We start from the raw sequence: 25,382 nt of genomic DNA, 5'->3' as shown, positions 1-25,382 counted from the left end.
GAAAACGTGGTTGGATGCTGTTAATTATTATGCAGAATATTACGGCAAAATAATGGAGGTAATTGATGCAATGGATAGCACAGACAGTTCCGCTGTTGCAGCTGTAAAATCATTGCCTTCTGAACAGCTATTGGAAGATATTCTGTTCATTCATTCTAATTTTAAAATCGTGTCCAAAAGCAGCACCCTGTTAGAATCGTCTAAACTACAACTCTCAGAAGCCCTTAACATTGTGGATAAAGTATCACAAACCGTTATCCAAAATAACAATTCATTAATTTCAGAAAAAGTGAAATGTAAGTTGAGAAACATTATTGCTAAAAATTCTGCCTATTCACAACTTCGTATTATAAATGATGTTTACTATCAGGTCACGACAAGACGTCTGAAGTTGGTGTACTAAAACGTAGTGACTTTCCGTTCTTCAAATATGCACCTATTACATCGTGTGTTGTTGAACGTACATTTTCCCAATATAAAAACTGTTTGAGTGACTATCGGAGGAGGTTCACTTTGAAATCGCTCAAAATGTACGTAACTCTTCACTGCAATGCACATATTCAAGGATGATGCGAGTATATTACATTACATTTTAAGAGTTAATATATCTCACTACAAAATAATTGTGTATTTACATGTTTAGGCGTTTCCTATTTCAATGATCATTCATTATATTTTTTGAATTCAGGATACAGGGTTTATTATAACCGTAGTATAATGCTCAGGGTTTACATAAGGGGCATACTCCATCCGTTGCACGTCCCCTTCTCATACAGTCTATACCGCGTGCGTAGTAAACCTTACAATTCTCGTGGCAATTACACGAAGTCTACTTGAGTGATGATAAATGAGTGATCAATATTACTGAACGATGATGGCGGCCAAGAACTTTTCGAAATAGAGTGCACCACTTTGAAATATAAATGAATATAAGTTTTAAAACAGATTGAGGCTTTCGAAGCAGACAGTCCTATCCTTCAGAATTAGGCTTTATAGTCCTAACCTTGTTTCGAAAAATTGAAACTCGGATACAACATGAACAGAAAAATGAGGAACTGCAAAAATATGTGTTTTAGGGATTGAATTTAAAGATTATTTGAAAAGATGAATGATATCTTTTTTACTTTTGAAAACATTATGTTGAATCTCTGCATCAATTATTAGTTGTGCTGCGCTATTTTTCCTCTGGAAGTCCTAGGCATACTGAAAACGATGGAAGTTTTCGAAGGTGTCCATAAATCTACTACAAACCTATTGAGCACTGTACTGTGTGTGGCAGACAGTCTCCTGGTAAGACTTACTAGCCTGTGGGACCTGATTTATAAACACACTAATAATATTACCTAATTTTACTAGACTCATAAAAAGAATTGTATTATTTGACTGAACTCTGTTTCATAAACATTCTAGACAACACATAGGCCTAAAATACACACACTACTTATTACTTCATTACTCAGTTGATTCTGTATGGAGTTACGTCGCGGATGGTCATGCAAGGTTTAGTTTGGTTGCATTGTGTTTGGGAGTATAACGTTGGTAGCCAGCGTAACGAAACTATTTGAGGTTAAGTCTGACAAGCATACTGAAATACGCGCTTTTGGTCCTCTATAGGTTTTTTACGATACTCTGATATCGGAGAACAAAGATGTTTCTTAATGTAGATTCTCCACGAGCGTCGGCTATTTTAAATCATTAATATAATTAAACGGCTGCGATCGTCTTCTTTTCTTTCCTAGCATTAATGCCAATCGTATTCCACTACGGTTTAACTTAACCGAAACTCTATAATACGGCACGTTGAGTTAAACTCACGGTTAGGTTTAACCTAGGTTTAACATAATCTTTAGATTAACCGTATTTATAAAATCGGGCCTATGTCTGAATCTGAAAATATAGTTATAGGTTATGAAATCCACCTATGAAATAGTTAAGAGTTGAAAAATAGGTAGGTGTGTCCACTGACAGTTCCAGCACAAGGCAAGCCAATGTAATATAATGTGTAAGTCGTGAGATTTTTGATCGCGAAAGCAGACGCGATAAATCACCGCTGAGCGGACTATTACTTGCCCATGTAACTTTCAGACAGAGCCGTGCTAAACGAAACCTTTTTTCACGCGTACACTCGTTATAAAAACTGGAACTATTTTGCTACTCTCTCTCTCTCTCTCTCTCTCTCTCTCTCTCTCATTGATATTCAAGTCTGCGTTAAGGAATTTCTCTTCATAACGATTTTGAAGGATAAGTTAGCTTTTCTGTACTGTCTCACAGCTCAGTTCCAAGTGTGTTTGGTGTAAGAATAATCTGTAATCTATGTATTTGAGTACCTGAGTATCAATTCTTAATATTTATTTTATTAGGTTATTTTACGACGCTTTATCAACATCTAGGTTATTTAGCGTCTGAATGAAATGAAGGTGATAATGCCGGTGAAATGAGTCCGGGGTCCAACACCGAAAGTTACCCAGCATTTGCTCATATTGGGTTGAGCGAAAACCCCGGAAAAAATCTCAACCAGGTAACTTGCCCCGACCGGGAATCGAACCCGGGCCACCTCGTTTCGCGGCCAGACGCGCTAACTGTTACTCCACAGATGTGGACTTCTTAATATTGTCTAGTAGCTATATCATATTTCTTTCTCAAAAGATTAATTTTCCTATTACACATCAATAAATTCTTAAATTATAATTTTTACATCTTTCTCGTAATTGAAATATTATTTCTGAAAATAATCATGGTTTTATCACTCTTAAATAAAATTCAACGATGTGATAAAATATACATCTTTCAGTTATCCTAAGAATTGAAAAGTAGTAGTATTGTAAATGATGCTCATGGTGATAATGAAGATATTTTTGGAGTTGTATTACGTTATGTTACCGGTGTATAATTTTTATATTTACGCTCCAGAAGGAATTGCAGTCCATAACAGGGCAAGCTTCAATTTTGGATAATATACGAGTATGAGGGCAATAGAGAGGGAATAAACCACACTTAAATTGAATATCTACGGGAAAAAAATATGAACAGATTAAGAAATGAATTAATTTTTTAAAGTCAGAACAGGTTGTTCTGTTGCCCATAGTCTTGGACGCAAATGATGATGTGACATCTTTAGAAAAGTTGTATTTTGCGGTACATATACATTTTATATTCCATTTTCGTTTTTAATTAATATTATAACGGTAACAAACGGAGTCTATGTTTAATAACGGGAAAAGTAGGTAACGTAACAAATACTAAAACAGGAGAAAACGAAAGAATCAAATTGACATTTCAAACCTTTGTCTTTTGAAAAGATGTATTTTTTCGGTAAGCATTGTTTATATATTTCATTTCAAGGTAGAATATTAGTACTGTAACAGTAACAATCGGATTCCACGTTTAATAACGAGGGAAGTTCACGCATAGGCGCACACGGAATTCTGTATATTTACTTAACCGTAAAATTTACACGCATATCCGAACACATGTGACCACAACGCAAGATTTCCATGAAACAAACGATAAAGATAGTGCAACACATAATCACTTAATCAGTATTTATTAATAGCACCCTTTCAGCTACAGAATACGAATAGAGGAGTGAAGACGAGATTGAATGAGGAGCAATTGTACAATAGTGGCAAAAAAAAACCGAACCGACCCTTGTAGCTGATTTCAGAACCTTCTTCACTTCAGAGCACGATAGACTGGTAACTAAGACTTTCGTGGTTCGAATCCTGTCTGGGAAGGAATTTTTTTTTGTTCCTTATTCCCAATACTTTTCGATTGATGGTAAAATTCATCTTCTGGAAATAATAAGTTAATTAAGTAATAAAATATCGCTGCAATCGAAAAGTCTTGGGAATAAATTTGAATAAAGAACAAAAAAAAGTTCCCTTCCCAGGCAGGATTCAAACCACGAAAGTCTTAGTTACCAGTCTATCGTGCTCTGGAGTAAACAAGGCTCTGAAATCAGCTACAAGGGTCGGTCCGGTTTTTTTTAACCACTACTGTACAGTGCCAATGAACCTTTCACACAGCCAGACACTTTGTTCGTCTGAACTCTCACAGAATCTGCCCGAGATCGAAAACCGGTACTTTTCAGAAAAAAAAAGTCGTAGCTAACTAAATTATGATGGACCTAATTGCATCAAGAATTTAAATAACTAAATAAGAAAACATATGTAAATAATATCGAACAGTAATACAACTAAGATAGGCCTAATTTTAATTTTATTCGGAATATTGATTTACTTATCTATACTGTACGACTGATTTACCTCGCATTATTACAAACTGTAATACGGTATTATAGGATAAGGTTGTGTTTTTAGTAAAGGGTGGGTCAGAAAGAACGGATGGATTTCAAACTATCGATACGCAACGAGGAGAGATATATAGTGAGGGGGACCACGACTGTTGGGTCAGCCATAGAATGCAGTTTCAGTTGAGAATATGGTGTTGGTCTGGTGTACAACGTGCTTTCATCGTAGAGACATTTTTGAAAAATGAAGAGTCTGTGATCGCCACTCAGGACTCATTTCGACATCGGATGTCACGCTAGGATTCCAACTCGGAATACAATTTTGCGGTGGGTGGCTTCATTTCGTATCACAGGTTCAACATTAAAGAAGAAATCACCTGGACGAAATTCTATTGCACTGAGATTGTCCGAGGCTACGGTAAGATCTCGCGCCCTGCGACTTCTTTCTTTGGGACCATTTGAAGGCGTAAGTTTGTAAACATCGATCACATACACTGGACGAACTGAAGACAGCGATTCGTGAAGAAATCGTGGCAATTGCACCAGCTATGACTGTGAAAGTGATGGCGAACATCAGAAAACGCCTCGATGCCTGTATTGAAAGCCAAGGACATCATATGGATAATGTTGTTTTCCATAAATAAACTGCATGTATTGGTGAATATGTTGATAACAATAAATTTTTGATTTGATGAATCTTTACAATTTTCTTGCCATGTGAAATCCATCCGTTCTTTCTGACGCACCCTGTATAACCATGTCATAATAGATTGATTTGGTCTTTACTTCTCCACATTTCCTTGTCATCTTCTTCATTGGTGACTTTTATTTCACTTATTTCACCTCATGCCAATATCACTGCTATAGAATCGAATAATGAAAATATGTCCTAATATACTTCTTGAGCCACCGGCGTAGTCCTGTCGGCTAAGGCGCTTGCCTGCCGATCCGGAGTTGCGTTCGGGCGCGGGTCCGATTCCCGCTTGGGCTGATTAACTGGTTGGGTTTTTTCCGAGGTTTTCCCCAACCGTAAGGCAAATGTCAAGTAATAAACTTCTTGATTATTCCTCAGAACTGTAGTTTTCTGAATTTAAAGTCTTTGACATCCATTAAGCCTGGGTGGCGTGGGTCGTGTAATTAGAACCTAAAAGGGAGAGGTTAAACTAAGGGAAAGAAGAAGAAGATATCCATTAAATTTATAATAATTTCTAGTTACATTTCGTACGCAAAAACCGAAATATATTTAATGTGTATTCACATAAATATAAAACTAAAACATCAGTCAACAACATATGTTTGACAGAACCTAAACTTTAAAGAATCAATAAAAAAGTTATTATTTAGAGAGAAAATATAAAGTTACAATTATTGTGATATCTGTGTTTTTCTTTTCTTTTAATTTTTATTCTGCTGATTAATAAAATATTTACGTTAAAATTTTGTGTAATGTCACTAGACCACGAGCATGTACTCTTTCTGGGGGTACTAGAGAGATTTTTATATAAAAATATTTATATCTGTTGTAGCAACATATTTATTATATTATTATTATTATTATTATTATTATTATTATTATTATTATGCTATTATTATTAATCTTATTTCCACTTCTTTTCATTTACATTGCTTCTATTATTCATAATAATAATAATAATAATGTATATGATTTCTGTAATTATTTTACAAGCTGCCGGATATTAATCGCAATGAACCCTTAAAAAATGCTCCTCTTTATGTACATCTTGTGGATTTCGTGCTTAGAGTAAGCTAACTCTTTCAGTTTTTGGTGCCACTTAATAATAAAAATAACGGCAACAATAATAATAATAATAATAATAATAATAATAATAATAATAATAATAATATTAACAATATCAATAGGCTAACAATAATGTACAGCATTATTTTAGCTATGAAATGTACTGTGTTGGAAGAAGTTTAAGAGCCTCTCTCGTCCGTTCTGTAAAGTAAGGTTGGTAAGCTTGTTTCAAGAATTTCGATGCCCAATTTTCTCCCACGACGACAGCGACACCTCGAGCAATTAGCTACAGGCTCGGTGAAGACGTCGTCGACTTGAAAGAGTAAAGAATTGAGAAACGCGTAATTGCACTGAGCATTAATTATTAAGCGTTACTTAAGAAGCTGTACTTACGAAGTTTGCCTCGCTCCGATCCTCGAGTTTAAAGGACGGATCTGCTTTAATATCAGCACAAAATAACCCGACTCGTCGTACACTTTTACGATATGCGAATGTCAGATATACGGCCGCGATGTGTATCACTGTGCTGCGTTTTGAACGGACGTCTCAGGAATTTTCACGTACCTAGCTCGCACGATGTACGTGCCGCTTGTTTACATATGTCTGCTGTTTGTCTATTACACGGAAAACTGCTGAAACTGAACAGAGCCTTCTTACCTGAATGGATTATAATACGACCGTAAAACAAATTGAGGTACAACATCGCAACTGAAAACTCAAAATAATAAGTTGGTGTTTGTACTTGGGTTGGATAAAAAGTAATGGCAACAGTTCGATATTTCTGACGTGTCTTTATTCACAGGGGTACAACATTTACGTACCTTCTATATAGTCGCCCTCCTTATTTATTACCTTTTGCCAAATGTTTGGAAGGTGTCGTACACCATCAGCGCGTCCAGCTTTGTTGATGTTCCGTATTGACCGCCCTAAAGCACGAATAAGTTCATCTTTGGTATTGTAGCTGGTCTCTCGCAGTGGTTCTTTCACTTTGGTGAAAATATCGTAATCGCATGGATCATATCGGGTGAGTACGGAGGATGTTCCAGAATCTCCCATTGCCAGCGACGCAAGAGGTCCTTGACAGCAGCAGCGGTATGACTCTTTGCATTATCATGAAGAATGATGGGGTTCTGTACCCCCAAGTGTCGTCGTTTTCTCCTGAGGGCTGGACGAAGGTGATGCTGCAGGAAACTGCAGTAGTAGTCCGCGTTTACCGTCTGCCTTGGAGGTACAGCATGGTGCAGTATTACCCCATCAATGTCATACGCCACAATGAACATCATCTTCACAGCACTTCCAACAAGGCCTTCCCGAAACGCTTTAACCCATCGTGCCACTGTGCGATATGGCAACGCTGCATCGCCACATGCTTCACGCAGTCCCTGAAAACATTCTTGTGCACTACGACCTCGTGCCACTTCAATTTTGATCCAGGAACGTTGCTCTAGTTTTGTAAACATGATCTTAGGGCGCTCGCACTATCCCTATGAAAGTCAACGTTCTGCACACAGCAGTAGATTGACAGAGTACTGTCGCCGCTGGCTACACTAATTCATCTAACAGTCCTTGTTCATGTCCATACAGCTGGAAATTCTCGAACGCACCATCGTCACGTGACAGCAGTGTTGCCATTACTTTTTATCCAACCTATGTAAAAGCTTGCAATTGTATTAATCTGAACTTTTACGCCAATGGTATGATGACCTCTGAGGGACTCTTCATTTTTACTTTCCCATTATGCGAGTATAAACGAAAAATGACAGTGGATTCATACTGAAACTGAACAAAGGTTGACACAATAATTCTGTCAATCATGTCCCATTATTACAGTAACGTAAATATAAATCACTTCGTATAAGTTGAGGTTGATACAATAATTCTATCAATCATGTCCCATTATTACAGTAACGTAAATATAAATCACTTCGTATAAGTTGAGGTTGATACAATAATTCTATCAATCATGTCCCATTATTACAGTAACGTAAATATAAATCACTTCGTATATAAGTTGAGGTTAATACAATAATTCTGTCAATCATGTCCCATTATTACAGTAACGTAAATATAAATCACTTCGTGTAAATTGAGGTAGTAACGTAAATATAAATCACTTCGTGTAAGTTGAGTTTCTATCAATCATGTCACATTATTACAGTAACCTAAATATAAATCACTTCGTATACGTTGAGATTGATACAATAATTCTATCAATCATGTCCCATTATTACAGTAACGTAAACATAAATCACTTCGTGCAAATTGAGGTAGATACAATAATTCTGTCAATCATGTCCCATTATTACACTAACGTAAATATAAATCATTTCGTATAAGTTGAGGTTGATACAATAATTCTGTCAATCATGTCCCATTATTACAGTAACGTAAATATAAATCACTTCGAATAAGTTGAGGTTGATACAATAATCCTGTCAATCATGTTCCATTGTTACAGTAACGTACACATAAATAATTTCGTATAAGTTGAGGTTGATACAATAATTCTATCAATCATGTCGCATTATTACAGTAACGTAAATATAAATCACTTTGTATCAGTTGAGGTTGATACAATAATTCTATCAATCATGTCGCATTATTACAGTAACGTAAATATAAATCACTTCGTATCAGTTGAGGTTGATACAATAATTCTATCAATCATGTCGCATTATTACAATAACGTAAATATAAATCACTTCGTATAAGTTGAGGTTGATACAATAATTCTATTAATCATGTCCCATTATTACAGTAACGTAAATATAAATCACTTCGTATATAAGTTGAGGTTGATACAATAATTCTGTCAATCTTGTCCCATTATTACAGTAACGTAAATATAAATCACTTCGTATATAAGTTGAGGTTGATACAATAATTCTGTCAATCTTGTCCCATTATTACAGTAACGTAAATATAAATCACTTCGTATAAGTTGAGGTTGATACAATAATTCTGTCAATCATGTCCCATTATTACAGTAAAGTAAATATAAATCACTTCGTATAAGTTGAGGTTGATACAATAATTCTGTCAATCTTGTCCCATTATTACAGTAACGTAAATATAAATCACTTCGTATAAGTTGAGGTTGATGAATAATTCTGTCAATCATGTCCCATTATTACAGTAAAGTAAATATAAATCACTTCGTATAAGTTGAGGTTGATACAATAATTCTGTCAATCATGTCCCATTATTACAGTAAAGTAAATATAAATCACTTCGTATAAGTTGAGGTTGATACAATAATTCTGTCAATCATGTCCCATTATTACAGTAACGTAAATATAAATCACTTCGTATATAAGTTGAGGTTGATACAATAATTCTGTCAATCATGTCCCATTATTACAGTAAAGTAAATATAAATCACTTCGTATAAGTTGAGGTTGATACAATAATTCTGTCTGTCACACATGTTCCATTATTACAGCAACGTACATATAAATCATTTCGTATAAGTTGAGGTTGATACAATAATTCTGTCAATCATGTCCCATTATTACAGTAAAGTAAATATAAATCACTTCGTATAAGTTGAGGTTGATACAATAATTCTGTCAATCATGTCCCATTATTACAGTAAAGTAAATATAAATCACTTCGTATAAGTTGAGGTTGATACAATAATTCTGTCTGTCACACATGTTCCATTATTACAGCAACGTACATATAAATCATTTCGTATAAGTTGAGGTTGATACAATAATTCTGTCAATCATGTCCCGTTATTACAGTAACGTAAATATAAATCACTTCGTATAAGTTGAGATTGACACAATAATTCTGTCAATTATGTCCCGTGACAGCATTTCTTCACAATCACACTAATACTTTTATTGAAGCTACACAGAGAAAATGTACATCATTGTACATTGCAAGAGATACCAACAAAATGCGGAGCTTAGGATCTTAGGGGCCCTCCCACACCATTATCAGGGTAATGGATCTCATAAACAAGGCATACTCAAAGTCATAATGAAATATGTAATACAGTATTAGTGTGACAAGGAGCCATATTATCTTAGAAAATATGCATCACAGACGCTTTACTGACAGGAACTCATAACAATTTCCTCGTCATTGTCGCCGTCGGCCGTCATCACAATTGTCATCATAATTATTGTATTTGGTGTTGATCGTAGAATACTGATTCCATGCTCGCCAGTGGATCTAGGATTTGCGGGTCAAATCCGATCGAGGTCAGTGGACTTTTAAGGGAATATAAATCTTCGGCATGGATTCCTTCTAAAGGGAATTGGAGTTCGGAGACCTATATCATAGGATTCGGGTATGTATGTAGCAGAGTAATTGTGTCCTTACGAGGGAAAATATCAATTAATGTTTTTGATTTCAGTCAATGACTTATGCAAATTCAAGGAATAAATCCTTTTATATTACATATTTTATGTTTTATATAAACGTTTTCGTCACACTTGCAACATCATCAGATACATACAATTTCTAATATATTAACCTCAGTTGTAAGTAGAGCAGATATTAATCAGTATTAGAGGTGAGTGCTAAAATTAGGTTAAAAGTAAAAATTAAAACATTGAAAACATTTTGAAATATTGCATGCCTTCACTTATTTATACAATAAGCACTTCCTTGCTGTGTATTTATGATTAATCATAATTTCATACACAAATTAACAATTTATACAAGAACTTTGCTTGATTTTATTATAAATACACAACAAAGAAATGCTTATTGTATAAATAAGTGAAGGCTCGTAATATTTCAAAATGATTTCAATGTTTTAATTTTTACTTTTAACCTAATTTTAGCATTCACCTCTAATAATGATTAATATCTGCTCTACTTACAACTGAGGTTAATGTATTAGAAATTGTATGTATCTGATGATGTTGCAAGTGTGACAAAAACGCTTATACAAATCATAAAATATGTAATATAAAAGAATTTATTCCTTGAATATTGTATGATAAGTCACCGACTGAAACCAAAAACATTCATTGATATTATCCACAGACTTATATGGAACACTTTCAAAATTAATTGTAAAAATCTTATGGAGGAAGTTATGCAAAAGATTATCGAACATAACAATGCATCGTGTTTACTTGGGTAGGAATACACGTACATCGGTTTTAATAGCAAGCATAGCAACCAGGTACCACCGAGGGTGAAACTGGGATATATTAAAGACATAAATGAGTGTCTAGTCTTGATGCGCGGCGTAAGTGAAGCGTCTTAAGCTGTAAATGTGCAGTAACTCCCATAAAAAGTAGGATATATTAGGGTTATATTTAACACTTTTGTATTCAACACACTTCAGAACTTAAAAAAGAAACAATTTTTATGATAATTTAAATAAAGTTATTATGGTCTTCATAACCACTTTAAATCAAGATTACTTACTGAAGCAACTAAATGCAGGCTATAACAGGGTGTCGCAGGAGGAATGTAAAATATTTCGAGATAATGTAATTTGGTTTAATCTACATCGATTTAACCTGATACACTGTACCTACGTCCGAAGTTTAACGGTTGGGAAGGAATTAAGGGGAGAAATACTGTAACGTCTTGCGGTTCCGTGTACTATATTTGAAGTGTTACGTCAGATATTTTGCACATGGCAGCATCTGAGCACAGCAACGTCAGCGCCAAACACACAACTAAATATACGTTCACTTGACATTTAATTCGTGTATTTGCACAGTGAAAATGCAGACATGTTTTTGTCTATGAATTTTTTAATGGCAAAAGCATTGACTGTTGTTGAGGAATAAAAACGACGTTTTCCCAATCGAAAGGTTTCATCTACCTTTGTGTTTTCCCGTGTTTACCGGATGTTATCTGAAACTGGTAAGCTACCAAGTGTTTCCGGTACCGGTACCTCATATGAATTTACACTTCATGGAATTCATAAGAAGGGGAACCTTAGGAATTTGTCTTGTGCGATTATTTTATTTTCTTATTCACTTTGTATTAAATTATGAAATAAACTTATTGGAACAACAGAAGATGCAGCATTTCCAATAATGTATCATATCACAATGTTCGAAAACGTAGAAATACGTCTATAATGCCTCTCTCCATTTAAAAGTTCGGCCATCAATAACTTCCAAACCGTTACATTTCGGATATAGGTATATTAGGTTAAATCGATGTACATTAAATCAAACTACATTATCCTGAAGTATTTTACATTCCTCCTGAGACATCCTGTATAAAGCACTTTCTAAGACCCATTCTGATGAACAACTCTAAAATGCGAACTTTATTGCAGGCCAATCTGTCACATTTAATTACATTTGAAAGGAACAGCTTAAGAAATATTTTTGTCCCAGTGCAAGAACATGAAGAATGGTGAATGAGATATAATCATGAATTATATGACCTTTAGGAATCACATGGTATTATAAGACCTATTAAAGTGTCAAGATTGAGGTGGGCTGGACATGTAAAAAGAATGGGAGAAACTGAACTATCCAGAAAGAAATTCCAATGCAAGCCAGAAGAAAGAAAAAAGTGTAGAACGACTAAGGCTGAGGAGTTGGAGAAGTGGAATATCTGAGAAGAATTGGTGGATGGTTGCCAGAGATAGAGTCCAGGAATATTATCTTAAAGGAACAGGACTATATAGTGGAAAATTGAAGCACACAAAACCAAATTAAGAGACCACAAGTTGCGTTTCAAATATTTTGTGAACACTTTTGATGTAGAGACTTTATGTATTGAACTACGATTTAATTCTAAATCACTGACATAAACTGGATAAGGAATTGCACTCTGATCATCCGATGATTTTTGGCTGCGTAGAAACTTTCACTAAATCGTTGACATTTTGTAACTGAACTCCAAAAGAGGGGTTATGAAATACCTTTTCTTTGCCCTGCATTCCCGCACTCTTTCCAGTGTACTGTTTTCCGTGTTCCACCAGTTTCAGGAGACTGATATGCACGTTTTCTTTTACACCACACTCTTATGTTTAGTCCTCAATTTTAGCATTTTCTATCAAAAAATGTTTCAACAATGTAACTTCACTCACTGGTTTCGACTGTGTAACTTCACAACATTATCCGGAAACGATTGCCCGACAGCAACCCCATTTCCATGCATTAATTTGAGTAAATTTCTGGAAAATTACAAACTTCAGTAACCTTATTTACGCGATAGCATAGCAACGCACTACGCGTCTTATGTTACATGACTAATGAGTGCTGATATCGCCAGTGTCGTCGTATACATCATAGACATCACAGGCGATTACGGAGCGCGGAGAATTTGTAGAGAGGTATGACGCACTCTGCTAGTTCGTGAAATCAACACCGGTCAATTTACAAGGGACGGGTACTACACAATCCCGTAGCAACAATGCGATCCGGAATTTTCGTCACCGATTTTTCGTCACCCGGTGAATTCGTCACACATTACATTTTGTCACTGCAACATTTTGTCACAGCAACATTTTGTCACAGATTCACTTTTGTCACCACTATATTTTGTCACCAATTTAATTTCCTCATCACTATTCGCCAACCTTCGTATTGCTTCCCTTGATGTTACCTAGCTATATAAAATGGTACCTAATATAAAACCTCCTACTTCATTGTTCATTTCGTTTCCAAGGATACATTCATTTTTTGGTTTCGAAATCTTCAAGTTACAGGATTCATTTGGTTCATATTGTTCATTTCGTTTGGATACATTGATTTTTTGGATTTAAAATCTTCAAGTCACAGGATTCATTGGTTTCAAAATTTTCAAGTTAAAGTATAGTAGAATTATTTCGATTCGTAAAAAGTAATAGAGCAAGAAATAAGTTAACATATAATGGACATAATATGTATTCAAAGCACAAAGTTACGAAGACCGAGATTGTATGGAGATGTGATCAGCGCGACACTTTTAATTCACTGATGACTATTTCCTCAGATAAGAAAACCATTATAAAGGAACCTACAGAGCACACCTTCAGTAGGAATTTTGGTTGAAATTTCATAAAAACAGGATGAATGCATTCAATTCAAAATCCATTTTAATACAGAGCATTAAAATAATTATACAATGATAGTTTTGGAATCATAATAAAAACAGTCTAAATGTAATTTTCTGTACTATTTTGGTGACGAAATCCCCTCAGTATAAAAGAAAATGATGACAAAATGTACATGATGACGAAATATGTTCGGTGACAAAATCTCCTCAGTGACAAATAACATGACAAAATATATTTGATGACAAAAAACTAATGACGAAAAATAGATGACAAACTATAAAGGTAACGAAATTTCCTGTTACGAATTGTCCTAGACCCAGCAACAACATGTAAAGTCCTCTTGAAACGTCCGTCGCAGAATTTTATTTCACAGCGTTGGAGTTGTACCCTGCCTAAAGAAGTTGCACTTCAAAGAGAGAGAAACTATTGATTTATGTACATTTAATCGATGCCCTCAGGCATGGCAGTCTACACGTTATCTGCTTGGCTATTCTGACTTCTGCGAAACAAACTGCAGCTGATTAGTAGAGAGGCCTGAAAACAACGTTTTAAAAATCACTTTCATTTTGGAAAAACTGTTATCCATCTACTCTAAATGTTAGGCTATGTTTTAATTAACGACGCTCGCAACTGCCGAGATTATATCAGCGTCGCCGGTGTGCCGGAATTTTGTCCCGCAGGAGTTTTTCACATGCCAGTAGATCTACAGACATGATCCTGTCGCATTTAAGCACACTTAAATGCCAACGACCTGACCCAGGATCGAACCCGCAACCTCGGGCATAGAAGGCCAGTGCTATACCAACTGAGCCAACCAGGCCGACCCGTAGCTAGAGTAACTAAATCTAATTGTGTTGAAGTTTTACCTTCACACTCTACTATTCATCTTATTTCACATAGGCCTACTGTTTTTTATGAAATGGTAAAGCATGGAGAGCGGGAAAAGCATGGAGATCGTTACACTTTGTGATAAGGGTACTAAAAAGTCTCTGATAAATCCAAAAACATTGCATATAAGTCACTAGTTCGTCCAGTAATGGAATAGGATGATGCATGTTGGGATCCTTACAGATTATAACATATTAAGACATTGGAAAAAATTCAAAAACGGGCTCTTAAGCGTTGTCGTAATAATTCACCAATAAAATGACAGGAGAACGCGAATTCGATTATGCGCAATGTTCAAAACATGCAGAGGTAAGCCTGTCTGGAGAGAAACAAAAAATAGGTTGCAGCCGCCAAATTACTCTTCAAGGAACGACCACTCATATAAATTGAGGGAAAGAATGCAGAGGACGGACACTGGATAGTTTCCTTTTCTCAATCGTACTATCAGGGACTGGAATGCTTTACCTGCAGACTTACTAAAGGCTTTACCAATAACCAAAAATGTATTTAAAAATAGGCTTAAGGACTTTATTAATAGACGGTATTATATTATACACACCATTTAAAGGGTTTAATTGATATTTTATTTGATGTGTTGTATCAGTGAAGAAGTGTGTTTGTCAGTGAAGTGTGTTGTGTAAGTGAATTGTGTTTGTATCAGTGAAGTTTTATAATTTATAGCGGTAGTGCAAAGTATTTGAACAGTGAAATGTTTTTGAAGTGTTAGTGAAATCAGGATAGTATCAGTGAAATGTGTCGTAGTTGCAGTGCAGTGAGTGAGTTGACAGCGAAATAAGTATAGTGCTGAAAGGTACTTGTGCAGGTATGAACATACCATTCTCGTGGATTTTTGTTCGAACTTAGGGTTAAGATACAAATTAGATTTACTTTAAATGTTATTTTAAGTGATCGTGCTTCATTTAATTTAGGACGCTCATTATTATTATTACTTACTTACTTACTTACTTATAGCTTTTAAGGAACCAGGAGGTTGTGTAACTTTCTCCATTCTCCTGTAACTTTATCCCTCTTAGCCCCAAATATTTTCCTAGGAACATTATTCTCAAATACCCTTAATCTCTGTTCCTCTCTCAAAGTGAGAGTCCAAGTTTTTGCTACTAATGTTACTCCACCTGTTCTATAAAGACTAGTTACGTTTCAAGTACCAAATCTCATAACCTTATTCCTTTGCTGTGGTCGTGCCGGAGAATCAGTCCCATTCCGAGATTTATTGTTCGGTTTCGTAACTAGCTGTTTTTTTATGGTGATGATTTGTTAACCCTTCGTCCAACTCAAAACTGGAGGACCGCCCCTTATCAGCTGTCCACGACTACTTATTCAATCTATTCACAGCTACCCACCATATCTGGAGGCCGTCTCCTCTATCCGCAACCTGAGGACGCGCTATGCCGTGATGACAGGGACCCACAATTATTATTATTATTATTATTATTATTATTATTATTATTATTATTAATTGTATTTTTATTAATTTCGTTTATTATTGTCATTACTGATGTAATTAGTTACCACTATCACCGGGTATTTACCCATTTGCAGTGTGAATACATACACATACGCATACTTTTATTATTGTACGAATTCGTACAAATCTGCGACTTGTCTCACGATTCTCATGACACAGCAGACATAAAGGCGGTGAAAAATCCATTTTCCCCTAGATACTGACGGCGTAATCGTTCATATCGAATACATGTTGCAGTCAACTATTACTATGGCCTCAGAAATCGTGCATCTTGGGAAGGACAGTCAAAAGAAAGTCGTAAACAAGTTACTGGCTCAGGGCTCACGGGTCCCTCAGGGATGGGAGTAAAGGTGCACTGCTACGGCGAGTCCCACTCTCACGTATAAATGTCGCATGCAGGAAGCTCCAAATCTGACCCAGAGAAGGCCTGGTTAATTCTCTGACTATTGACACCGAGAGCTGCCGTGCATAAATAAAACAATAACGTCAAGCGCACGTGTCGCCAAGGTAGCTGCTACAAGCCATCCAATGAAATTAGTACTAAATATCTCTATACACGAGCGAATAACATTGTGTAGTTACATTACATTACTTCTATTGCTTGGGTTATTTCTGTTTCTATTGTAGAACTTTTCTGTGAAATATTTAATAAAACTAAATGGACGCATACTATAACGAATCGAATAGAGCAGTGCTTTTCAAACATGCTTCAACGCGGAACACCTTTTAACCTATAGTCCAATTGTCGAGTCCTTGTAATTCATGTTCTTTGCTTTGTTATTATTGTTGTATATTCAACTGTCCGAAGATAGGCTTGAACGTCATAAATGACACCGATAAGGCATCATTGAAGAGGCAAATAAGCCAGGGGATAATGAGGTATGGTGGCCAGTTCCTTTCCCCCCTTCATTCCATACATCGCTGACAAGTTACATATTACACTAATCAGACTTCAGATGTATACAAACAATTGAGGGGTGCTCTGCAATGTGTAAGAAGTGGGTTTTTGGCAGTAAGTAAAAGTAACATTGTTTTTATTAACAAAGAAATGCCTTTGCAAATCTGCGTTTTTTAATTAGTGTTATTGATTGTTTATGTGTTTAAGTTTCATGTATTATTCGTCAAAATGTCGTTACTGAATTTGTTATTTTAATAGATTAACAGTAAAGTACTCCGACTTAACCTTGTTATTGCAGTCATACGATACAACTTGCCTTGTTATTTCTTATGCATGAGAAAATTGCAGATTCTTAATATTAGACGAGAAAATTCACTCCGGCGCCGGGGTTCGAACCCGGGTCTTTGGTTCTACGTACCATGCGCTCTCACCATTGGATTGGACTTCGGCGTAGCTCAATGGTGAGAGCGCTTGGTACGTAGAACCAAGTACCCGGGTTCGATCCCCGGTGCCGGAGAGAATTTTTTTCCTCTAATATTAATTGTTACCATATCAGATGTATTCCGTAGAAACAAAAAAATAATGATCTTTACTTATATTTCAGATTCTTTCTAAAGTTGCTAAATGCAACAAGGGTTAAAATGTAATACACTAACATAATAGTACATTATGCAACGAGCCTATAATGGTAGTAATTAAGACGCGAGTATGTTTATGAAACGAGCGCAAGCGAGTTTCATAATTTTCATACGAGCGTCTTAATTACCATTATAGGCACGTTTCATACGACTTTTTATGCTCGACCATATTTCTAACTTGAAATTATTCATAAGTATTCATGTTATTCTTATCTGACTGGGGAGCGGAACTGACCTTGTGCAATATCTCTTAAATTGTGAGATGTGTGCAGACGCGAAAGTATTGATTTTTTCCGAGAAACAAATATCATTGACATTGATATAATCTAGAGAGTAAAATAAACATTAATCTTGATATAACCTTGAAATTGATTTAGACATTGAAAAACGAGATGACAAATTGAATTTATTTCAATATTATTTACAATTAACGCTAATTATTATAGTAACAGAACATAACCTTCTGCGACAGTATTGGATTTCCAGCCTCCGTGACGTTTCGCTAGTTGTCTTTCGATTGCATATCCGAGAATAATCGATACTTGCGCTTTCATATTGCTACAGTGGTGTTTTCTGATTGGTGGAACACCTTAACTTTAATGAATATGTGTACTTTAATGAGGTCCATTAAAGGGCTGCTACCAGGTGTATAATTACTACATTTCGGCATGGTCGAGCATAAAATAATTTAAGAGTTGAACTTTATTTTCACAATACAAGTTAAGTATACAATACATGATATAAGAAAATATAACTTGTGTATTTTCCTGCATATTCCAGTTCTTTTAAGTAGTGGGGAAAAAATATAACTTCTCAAAATCAAAATAAATCCAAAACACTGGAATCGCCTTATGAATATTGTTACAGTATTGCTTTCAAAACCTTTAATTCACACTAACTTGATCACTTTAGGAAGGAATATTTTATATCATCAGTCAATATTCCTGCTCGGATTCATCACATTCAGAATCTAGTGCTTCTGACCTATGTGCAGCTTCGAAAATTCTGTTAGTACTGTCTGCTCCCTTCAGTGACGTCTGAACGTTTGCACTGACACTACGTAACGAAACTATGACGTAGTCATATTATAAGCTCTGCATAAGCAGTAAGACATTTCATACTCGCCACCAATGTGATGGAACAGCAAGATAAGTGCATTGTCTTTGTGTTTCTAATGGTGGCGACTATACCGAGGTATGTGTACATACCTTGTTATTGCAGAGTACCCCTCAATTGTTCTTCCTCTAACACATATTGTCAAGTGAGATGTACTGTCTGATAATAATAGATGTACGTATCAGCCAGAACCTCAATGAAAGGTACATATTATTATTACTATTATTCTTACTATTATTGTTATTATATAATAAGTATTATCATACAGTTAATGAAATGCGTGTAATCGCAAAATTGAAACTGTCAGTAACGCACATACATCAAAATTTTGCCTTGTTTATTTTATATTGAAATTACAGATTTTCTATAATCAAGATTATGAAATTTTATAAGAACTTTAAAGAAATGAAATAACAATCATCTTTACGATACACATTTTGTTACAGAATTACTAGATTTTTAGTAATTAATAAAAATATGAAAGCTAGATGCATGTGTGTGTTTTTAAAGTCTGCGCAGATTCTATTTATATCTGGTTTCATGGCTCATTTCTGTTTCTGCATTTAGTCTGTTTTAGTATTTTGTTTCTGAGGACACATAACGAAGAAAATGAAATTATAAAAGTGATAAATTATAAGTATTATTTTCCATTTGATATGTTTCTTCAGAATCTTCAGAAATGTAGAACATTTTTTAAGAATGTACAAAAATAAACTCCAATAAAACAAATGCAATTGTATAAGTTTTATCAAAACAGCCATGAAAACTAGACGTATTCTAAAAACAGAAAAAAATTAAGAAACATTGAAAACATACCCTTCTAACACATATTATTTTACCTCTGTTGTGTAGGACTACATATCTTCTCGGTCTTTATTATTTGTACCTTTCGACTGACAGATAGTATTACCTATGTTCATTATTGTTTGGAAGTTTGAAAAATATAAATCAGCTTAATAAAATAAATTCAGTTTGTTCTGTTACGTCAAAACAGTCAATGACAGCCCCATAAGTTATAGATTCTGGAAACAAGAAGACTTTATGTAGTGTTGAATATAATCTCTTCTGCAAGAACTTATGCTGTCGTCTCTTATTTGGCACATCTGTGACTTCTATAGTCCATGTCTCTATCCATAAACTCATTAATGGCATAAGAATAGGCATTGGCTTAAGGGTCCCATGAGTGAAATTACGAAATTCTAAACTATAAAAGCTAGACTTTTCAAATTGTTACCATAGGTGTATACTAATATAACAAAAAACGCACAAAAATTTGTCTTTGTAGTTCTCATGGTTCACAAGTTATGGGCAACTTTACATTTTTGGGGGCGCGTAACTAAAAAAATGCTCTTGCGTAACAATTTTCTTTTTTTCGGTCTCGTGATTTGTAAATAGACTCACCACACATATGCGCCTAGAGTTTTTAAAATACTGTATAATTTTGTTTTCTTAAAAATAAAAATAAAAATATTAAGAAATTGAAAAATATATATTAAAATTGTATTCACCATAACATCCTGAGCTATTTTTATTTACTAAGCCTATATATCTGTGAACTTAAATACTAAGTTTGAATTGTTTATGACAAAATCTGCTTCGTAAGGAGCATTTTATAGGAATGAAAATGCTGAAAATTTAAAGTGTGAGAAAACAGTATTGAAAGATTTGAATACATTACTCATATTAAATTTCTCCTGGTTCACCAGTGAACCTATGGGAATATCTAACAATCAAAGCAGCACGGTATTTTGAGAAAAAAAATCAAAGAAAATGCAAATAAATCCGAATTGATCAATAGAGTCCAAAACTGCGCGTGTCGCAGCTGAAATTTAAAGCACCATGTGACTTTAAAAAATTTAAAATGGCGATACCGTATCGGTGATGCTACTTTTTTAATAGAAAGTATATAGTATTTTATATCAAAAAACAAAATTGTGATTTTTGAGAGTTTTTCTTCAAAATTCACTGATGGATTTCCTTAAGCATTTTCGTTATGACTACTATATTTACTGTGATCATGACGTCGAATATATATTTCAGTTGTGTAAAAAAATGGTGGTTAAATCGACTTTATTATCCTAAACACTCTTTTATAACCTACTCAGCCCAAGTGTAATATTTATGGTGAAACATTACTTTTTTCGATTACAGGAATATATCTAAAACGTAAAAATACTTAAATACATAACTTAAATTAAATGACTGTGCAGAAAGAACGAGACTGGTAAGAATTCGCTTTACAAATGCTAGAATATTGCTAAATTATCACTCTGAAAAATACAGGAACCTGCAACGGAATGAAAAAGCGGGTGTTCCACTAAATCTTAGTATCACCCTAGACAGTCAGTGCCTAACGTACCGTCCGGTAAATTTCATGATCTTCACAAATGGACAGCCATGTGTAAGTGGAAACAGATTTAAAGTAAATTGGACTTGATAAAGTTTGCTGCTGAAACACAGTTATTGTGATTGAGGTTGTAAGTAGAATTGTTAGAATACAAACCTGCATACATCTAGAGCATAGATGTCCGATTGTAACTTGAGGTAACCCTTGGCAACGTCTTGAACTAGTTTGTCGATTAGACAGGTGCGATACCAAGTACTCCCCACCAATACAAGTGTTCCGAAATAAATGCTGTTATCAAGATTTTATGAGATATGTAAATTACGTTCACAAAAGTTGTAATCTGAACACATGATAAAATTTGTATATATCCACTGATTTTTAATTATTTTTTTTTCAATACCGTAGTTTTATTTTCTTATATATATATATTGCTATAAATCTTTAAATTAAGGTGCGATAGAAATAAATTAGGATAATAATCTAAAACAGATTCCGATAAATGTGTTGTATAAAATTTAGAAACTGCTTGTAACAACATTGTTTAACGGAAAACTGTGTAACGTCTTCAGAGAAATCAACCCACAGTAATTTAAACTACATTCTTGTGAATATTAGGATTAGTTATTTGCTTAGGTTATAATATAGTATACATTTAATGAAACTTGTTAATTGAAATATAAGATTGTATTTTAGTATTTAATTTCATCTCATTGGATTTCATTCATTCATGTGTATAAATTATAAAACTTTGTAGAGATTTGCTGAAATTATAGATTTGTAAAATTGTATTAATTCCATAATTGAAACGTAAGATTAATTCAATAGGATAATTCATTAATCAATATATTATTATTATTATTATTATTATTATTATTATTATTATTATTATTATTACTATTGTTATTATGTATTTATAACCCTAACATACTTATCTCAGGTAAAATAGGGTTCTCTGTAAAATTGGAGTATAATAATAACCCCTGGCGTATGCAACCCACAGCGCATATTCTTCAAAGTCGTTTTTCCTATTTTATATGGAAAGTTATTGACCTTGGCAGAGCATGATTGACGTACAATATCTCTTAATTCTATAGGCGTTTGGATCTAGAACAATCTGTCACTGGTGAAGTCTGTGTGTCTTTGTATGACTGCAGTTAAAAACTCCTCATCTAGTTAGTAGTTTTGTATTTGAGAAGAAATCTACTATGCGACTGTCTTTCTATATTCCAAATAAAACAAGAGAAAATTTTAAAGGAGGGTTTAGATTACAAACAATAATAAATTAGACTTATAAATCGCAACAATAAATAAATTTCTTCACCCTCGTAAGAAATAACTTGAGCAACATTTCGCAAACCATCTATAAGACACAAGTCCTTTCCAGAATTTCCGATGTACTGCTTTAAATATTCTTCTTACAGGAATGTCCATTTTAATATTAGACTTTAATTAGAGACCATAAGATGATAAGTAAAGGCAAATATTTAGAAAAACTTTTCTCCAATTATTTTATTGTAAAACAATTTTACGGGATATTCATAAAATTGAAAGGCTATCTGCATTGCTTAAAATAAATAACTTGTAACTGTGCAAAGGGTAGTTATATTACTTGAATTTTTCCTAAAATAAATGTGGAATTTCACTTGCAAACACAATTATGTTTGCAACAGAGATAATGATTTGACTTCGGTATATCGCAACGAATACTTCAATGGAACAATATAATTGCGAAGAAATTCCTCAGAGTAAGTGGTGAGCCAGAACGTAAGTTCCAAGTCACAATACGCCCTGCCATGGCAACCACTTCACTGACAAACTTGTTTCGTTGGTTGCTATTGCAGCAGGGCGCAACGTACTGTGTTTTTCATTTTCATTTAATTTATTGTAGGTATTCTATAGATCTTACATTAGCATTGGAGTCTTAAGATGTGAAACAAACCAAGAGTTAAATAACTTGTTTGGCGAGATGAGGTAAGGCCGTGTATTCGCCATAGATTACCTGACATTTTCCTCACGGTTGGGGAAAACCTAGGAAAAAACGAAACCAGGTAATCAGCCAAGAGGGAATCTAACCCAAACCCGAGCGCAGCTCCGGATCAGCGAGCAAGCGAGTCTGCCGACTGTGAAAACAATCTGCCTTGCTGAGACGGCAACTTCTTTTACTCACAAGCACTGTTGATTGCAGTGCTATCAGGCATTGCGAAATTGTGGTACCTATTGAAAATCGATATCGTTTTCTGACCTCAAGGATTTTAAATTCTTGTCAAATGGTGAACAATAGTTAAAATATATAGTAATAAATTATTTAGGTTAATAAATTTAATGTCTTAAAATTACATTATTTATTTTCTTCAATGACTTCCATAAAAATGCCGTTGCTTTAGCAACATCACTTCCTGACTTCCCCTTGTATGTACACAGAGTCGGAATGCTGCAAGTGCTCAAAGGACTCGTCGCTAAACAGTTTTAATTATAACTTCAGAATGAAACTGTTAACAGTACTAGTTGCTGCAGCTTTTTTATTTATTTATTTTTAACGCTAGGCGACTCCATGAACGACGAGCTTACAAGTTTCTCCGTTATTACAGGCGTTTCATTAACACCACGATTCCTTTAAAAGGACATTAGAAGAAAAGGGGCAAAAGAGAAGGACGCCTGGCAACATAGACAGACTGAAGTAGAGCCGGGTGTTGCGGGGCAGGCTAACGCCCCAGGGGCTTCCAGCAAGTGAGCTTGTCCCGGTGCGGCTCGCAACGGCCCGGCTAGCAGTAGGGACTCCACACACACATACACACAGTAGCTCCCTGCGGTATTGACGACCAACTCCTGGGAGTGGGAGAAGAGAGTCAATACCGACCCGAGGGAATGGCGAGGGGCTCCCGGGGGACTCCAGGGAGCGGAGGGACGGGGGAGAGACGAAGAACATAGGAGGGAACGGCGGCGGCGGAGACGGGAGGGGGACAAGAGAAGAGGAAATGGAGACGATACTGGCTGGCTCGAGATCCCAGAGGACAGCGCAACATGGCTGGCACGCGCAACCAAAACAAATTACTGCAGCAACGCAAACAACGTAATAAAATAACGTACACGAAGAAAGGAAACGGAAAAAAGAGTAGAGTTGAATGAAACAGATATAAAATCAGTGTCCCTACATTAAAACGATCGCGCACACACGAAGGTCGGGATCCTTTATTAAAACTCGTCATAACGGATATTGGGAAGCAATACAACCGATCTTTGGGAAAGAAACTCAAAGATGGCGAGTAAAAAAAAAAAAAAAATTGACACTCAGAAGTCAAATGCGGTGAGTAGCGTGCGGCACACACGATAGTGTATAAACACTTGGACCAAGATAATCGATAGCTCCGCCCACGTGTTGGTACTTTCAGGGTTGCCGGCGGTAACCAATCAAAAATCACCCCTCTTTTTATCATCCCTAGAAACCTGCATCCCCATGTAATGCTGACAACAGAGTGGAAGAAATCGTTAACTGGGTATTTCAAGTTGCACGGAAAACGGATAATCCCCTAGCAACCAGAGTTGTAAAACTGAAATCTTATTTTTACACGTGTAAAATCATTTTTCTGTATGGTCTCCAGGGACAACGCTTATAGTTTATAAAGCATTTTAACTTACGTTTGACACGACGTTATTTCAATCAGCATAATTATTGTTTAATTTATCCTTTAAAGTAGGCCTATGGAGACCATTCAGAAAATATCACATGAAAACAGGACTGTATTAAAGTCATACTGAGTTAGAATAGCTAGTGGAGCAGAAATATTTAGGAGAAAACTTCCTTCCGCACCTTAATACGCAAACTAATTTCATGTAATATATAAGGTCTAATCAATATATTTCAGAACTACTCTTATTAAATCGTTAACGATGCTGCGCGTGTCACAGAAAGTCATTGCTTCCATGCCTGTAGAGTCAGTATATCATACAGCGTCAGATTGTCTTTAAGAACTAAGCTTCTACACGTGATTTTGTGCAAACATGTCAAGAACCTATTACGATTTT

General features: G+C 35.2%; 1 protein-coding gene and 1 non-coding gene across 4 annotated transcripts in view; one reads left to right on the top strand and one right to left on the bottom strand.

Annotated features, from left to right (window-relative positions):
- The window catches only part of kn (EBF transcription factor knot), an 872,483-nt gene that overhangs the window by 341,839 nt on the left and 505,262 nt on the right, over positions 1-25,382 (bottom strand). The window lies entirely within an intron of this gene.
- On the top strand, positions 17,703-17,775 carry TRNAT-CGU (transfer RNA threonine (anticodon CGU)). Its single transcript has one exon. It is a non-coding gene; the product is annotated as a tRNA-Thr (tRNA).

Source organism: Periplaneta americana, chromosome 3, assembly GCF_040183065.1.
Source record: "Periplaneta americana isolate PAMFEO1 chromosome 3, P.americana_PAMFEO1_priV1, whole genome shotgun sequence".
In the NCBI taxonomy this organism is placed as follows: domain Eukaryota; kingdom Metazoa; phylum Arthropoda; class Insecta; order Blattodea; family Blattidae; genus Periplaneta; species Periplaneta americana.
Note: the sequence above shows the minus strand (reverse complement) of the source record. Positions and strands in the feature narration are given on the sequence as shown.